The sequence below is a fragment of the Propithecus coquereli genome, unplaced genomic scaffold (genome assembly GCF_000956105.1).
Source record: "Propithecus coquereli isolate 6110/MARCELLA unplaced genomic scaffold, Pcoq_1.0 Scaffold191, whole genome shotgun sequence".
Lineage (NCBI taxonomy): Eukaryota > Metazoa > Chordata > Mammalia > Primates > Indriidae > Propithecus > Propithecus coquereli.
This window is the reverse complement of record NW_012143968.1, coordinates 2548469-2553766: the sequence shown is the minus strand read 5'-3', so window position 1 is coordinate 2553766 and position 5298 is coordinate 2548469. Positions and strand designations below refer to the sequence as shown.

Below are 5298 nucleotides of genomic sequence, written 5' to 3'. Positions count from 1 at the left end.
CATAATACCCTGAAATAAAAAAAAAGTAAAGAATTCAGAGTCGATTAATTTATCCACATTAAACTAGGAAAAACTAGGAAAATTAAACTAATCTTTGTTTTTAAAAAAATTGACAAAAGGATTGGTTGTTTTGCGTCCACTAATCAAACCTATTAAAATTTCTCATTTATTCTCAAGGAAAACCACAGATTGGCTTTAGGTATCAATAGAGGTTTTACTAATCCATATATGTGTTTGTATTTATTGTTATTGTGAAGACTAGAAAAAGATGAGAACTCCCAGCAAATCCCTGGATTTCCTGATTGGAACGTACATGACCAGGTGTTTTCATTTTTGTTCTTCTTTTAAGGCCCCTAAGAAAGTTCTTATGGCATAGACTGATACAATTTGTATTTGAACAAAAATGTAGAAAACTCCAAGGAGATTTTTATAAATTTAAGGGCTTCTGTTATTTTAACAGAAGAAAATTAATGTATTAGTTAGCAATATAATTGATTTTAAAACAATAAATATGAATGCAGTAGTGTGATTTTATGACTCTTAAGGCTGATCCATGTTCTTGAAAAAACTATATTTAAATATCGAATTGGTTCAGCTATACATTAAAATGAAACAGCATAGTGCCTCTGGCTCTGTGAACTCTAATCATCTTGGCATCTATGAAAAGATAATTGAATTTCTTATGTAAATATTGGATATTCCTCGCCAACTAACTGAAAGTTAAAATTCTTTTCTGGATAAAACTTTAAATTGTCAAGTATGATCCTGGGTTAATGATTCAAAGGACCACTATAAATTATATATTGAAATAATTTTCAGATGATCTTGGCCACTTTTCAAAGTATGAATGTGAAAATCTATATTTCAACATCAAGAAATGGCTGGAAAGCTAGTATCTAAATTGGAATTGACTGATTCTCAGTATCTAGCTGAGTTTCACCAAATTTTTACTGCCTGTCATGAGATTACTTAACTTCAAGTACATTACACCCTAAAATTGCTAAATATTTAGAAATCTTAAATGAGATTGTTTGAATTTTATAACTTTCAACATCCCATACATTTGTATTTCCAGAAGTGAAAATATATGAAGACTACCCAAATGAGAACAAGCAAAGGCTATTTATTCAGAGCCATTATCACTAGCATCTGGCAGAAATTCAAAAGCAGGTGGGGAAGGAGTCTGGGGGTGGGGTGTAAAAACTCTAAAGTGGAAAAGGGGAAGGCTTCAGGTATGCCCTGATTGGAGCTTGTTAAAGTAGGATTGCTGAAGGCTGCCTACCTAGAAGTGGGACGTCCTATGTTGGTCATGAGGGGTATATTTTTTTCCTCTCTTGTTGGTCATAAGTTAGAAACAGGGCAAAAATTAGGGAAGTTGGCAGTTGCTGACCAAGTCTTGGCCATTCAGGGCTGATTGCTACAGAGGTTGTGGTTTGTCTTCCTGGCCTGGTTGCCAGAGACATTGTGGGTCAGAGTTCTATTTTTATTTATGGCCTGACCATTGTCCATTTACATATTCAGACTCTCACAGATATATATGTATTTTGTTATAAAATTATTTTTACTATAATGTTGGTCCAATATTAATCTGTAGTAAAAGCTATTCTTTGACTTATCAAAACCCTGAAATATTTACTTATACTTTATATATAAATTAAACTGTGAAATATGGTATGGGTTTTCTTTCAGATCACATTTTTCAGATAAAATTCAGAGATCTTCCTCTAATAACTGACAAAATAAAAAATCCTAGTATTCAAAGACAAAGTTGCTAATCAATGAACAAGTATTTAAATATTCAAAACATGGTTCACAAAATTATCACTAAAAATATAATGACACTAGCTTTACTGCCCGAAATTAGTCACTCTTTGCATCTCTTGGTCACCTCTGGTTATTAATTCATGTGCTTAGGACAGGAATTTTCATTTTCTACTCTGACCTGCTGGACTCAGCCCTCTCCAGCGGCTGTTCCTACTACTGTGATTCTGGCTTCAGCAGAAAAAAATATATATATCTTCTAAATCTCCTAAACATTCTGCTGGTTTAATATTCCAGTATTTATTTCTTAAATATATCCCATCATAATCATATGTTCAGCTGCTCACCAATGAATAAGACAAGTTTTGAATCATGCATGAGCAATAATAAAATTATCTCTGTTAGAATTAATAGCTAAAATTTCAAAGTGTTACAAATCAATAAATAATATAGCAAAGGAAAGGAGTAGCAAAAAGTACATATTAAAATCATTCATTTCAAAATTACATACTGAAAGCAGGAGAATTTAAGGGAAGTACTTTCTAAATTAAATATTGACACTAAACATAAAATATATTTCTTAACATTAAAATTAAACCGAACAATAAAGTATGTTAGAGAAAAATTGAGAGCACGTTTCTATTTTTGTCTATTCATAAAACTTTTATTCTACTTACATCAATTTAATACACATAGTCTTAAAATTATGATGGATTCTTCATGAAATTTTACCGAGACAGTAAACAAAATTAGCCACCATCTCAAGTTATTTTCCTGTGAACTGTTTTTATAGCATGTTCATATTAAATAAGTATCAAAAAAATCACAAATGCAAAAACCTAAAGAAAGTGAAACACATGAGGCTTTTGTTTTACTGGTACACTTGATATATATGAAGTAATAGATATTGAGCAATTCATTTTTATTGCATCTTTATTTGTACATTTGTTTTTATTGTTGCTTATGATATTTAAATATAAATAAAATTAGTATTTCCAAAATAAGAAAATAAACAAGTGACTTTATGAATAAAGGAATATGAATCATTTCTGCCCTTCTCTAGATGAAACTGGGTCACAACTTTGTCTGAGGGAATACTTCTGCAGCTGTAGTCAAAGGTGTACACATTAAAACTGCATTCTACAGATACACATGGTTCTACATGTAATGTCCATGGGGTATCTATTTCTACTATGGCCTTGTAAGTATTCTCAGTGTTGGAGCTCAAAACATGATACCCCAAAGTATGATGCCTTGATATTCTGATTACTTTGAACTTAAGGAAAAGGGCTCAGAAACAAGATCTTCTGACGTTCTCTTGCCCTTCTTTCTGCTGCTCCCTTTTCTCTACCAAAGCAGGCCATAGATCCTGGAATTCGTCTTCCCCAAGGTAAGTCATAGAAACCAGAACCCTTTTTCCCCCAAAGCTAGCCATAAAACCTAGAAATATTACTCTAACCTTCCCCTGCCTTTCTGTGTAAGAGCTGGCCATGAAGAAATTCTCTGACCTATCTTCTCTGATAGTAGGTCATAAAACCCTCATTTCAGAAGCAGTCCTTATATCCGAGAGGAAGGAATGCCACACTGAAAAGCCAAGAAGATTCCAAATAGACATGCCTTTCTGGGTTTCCCCACTCAGTCTGTTAGCATTAGATCATTCCCATTTTGTCCAATCACATTTCTACATGACTGTCCACTCTTCATTGAATCTAAGCATAGAACTGGAGTATTCCCTTGGGTCTTTGGGTCTTCGATCTAAAGGTTCTCATGTCTGGTAATACTTTGATTAAATAAATTTGTTATGCTTTTCTCCTCTTAATCTTTCTTTGTCAGTTTTATTTCAGACCTAGCCAGGAACCCTAGAAGGGTTCAGGAAACTTCCTCCCTTACAGTATCCACAGTAACTACATCTGTGACTGGAACGAATTATCCCTTTTATCCCGTAACAGGAAAAATCAAAATATAGTTACTTTTCTTTCTTTGTTTAAACATAGAATAGTTTTAACACAGGTACTTGTGAGGCCACAATGTAGCTTGTATAAAAATTCCACATACCCATATTGGCCACCTCAAGATAAAAAATGTAACTTCTTAAATCTTAATTGGCTCTATTTTAATATTAAACATAAAAATCATATAGGAAAATAATAGAAATTCAAATAGAAGTAATATGCCTGTCATAAATCATAAACAACCAAAAATCTATTTATGTTGCACTATAGATGACAAATAGTTCACTGTATAAGTTTGAGAATGATGCAGACCACAGTTGGAAGGCCAGTCAATTTTTCCCTCCTTCTGCTTCAGCTCTGTCTCCCTGGGTATCTGACGTGCTAAATGTCAAGTTGTCTCCCAGTAGTTGCATTATTAGCAGGCTATCTTTGTATGACTCTACTTTATGTATTGAGTTCAGCAATGGCTTCATCAAAAGCTATCTTTGCAAGACAGCAAGCTTTCTCCAGGGAGTTAAAAATCTCACAATAGAACACAGAGAATTTACAGTCCAGACCCAATCTGATAGGATGTGTTAATTACATTTCCTTTTTCTGATTCAGAAGCTTCTTGATAGGCTTGTTGTGACTGATCCACAATCCTTTTCCTATCACTAGCAGCAACCTGGACCACATAGCAGTAGTAGTCTCTTTTCATTTTCAAATAGAGGATTTTGCTCTGTGCTTGTGAAGTGTTGGGGATCAAAAACTCTTCCAAAAGAAAAAGTATATCATTTGCAGATACTTCTTAGATCAGTTTCCATTTTCTCTCTGTATTCTCAAGCCATCTGTTGTTTTTCTCACACCTTCTATCATTTTCCCAATGCTTGACACGACACTCCAAGATGACCTACAGGCTCCTGCAACATTTTTGTAAGCAACTGAGAGAAAATTCCTGTCCTCATCAGATACAATAATTCAATTCCTTGCTCAGTTTCAGAGGTCATGCAGTCCATCTCGTCAACATATCTCTCAGACTGCTTGGTCCATTTGACCTTCTGCATCAGCATATTTTTACCCATTACTGAATATTCTATGTCAGAAGTAGGTGGCAGTGGACAAACAGGTGCTCAGCAGTCTTTGGGTGGTGGCAGTGGCGAAGCTGAAACTCTTTCCCTAGATGTCCCTGCTCACAGGCTTTGTGTTTCTATTAACAATTCATGGTAAAATGTATAAAAAAGTGCTATGAAAGAATTACTTGTATTATTTCCTCATCACTAAGTTCATTACAGCAGCTTCTTTTCCCTTGTGTAAGAGAGTTCCAAAGTGAGTCTATGAATCCCTGCAAATGTTTCGGCTCAGGAAATGATAAATGTTTATCCTAACACCAACCTCTTCAGTAAATTTTTCTCCGGTCTTTTACAAAGCTTGGAAACAACAGTTTTACTATTCAGGTGTCTGGCTGGGTTTGACTACCTTGGGTCTCCCTGACTCCTCCTAAATCACTATTAGTACGAGTACTATATTTGAATATAAAGCAGCCTCTTCTCCATCTACACTTCCCTTTTAAGACAATGTTTAAATCTCCATAGTTATGAATAACAAA

The 5298-nt window shown here is 34.3% G+C and overlaps 1 pseudogene; it reads right to left on the bottom strand.

The window, feature by feature from the left end:
* Nucleotides 1–4042: 4042 nt before the first annotated feature.
* LOC105809213 lies at nt 4043–4774 on the bottom strand (annotated as a pseudogene).
* Nucleotides 4775–5298: the final 524 nt, after the last annotated feature.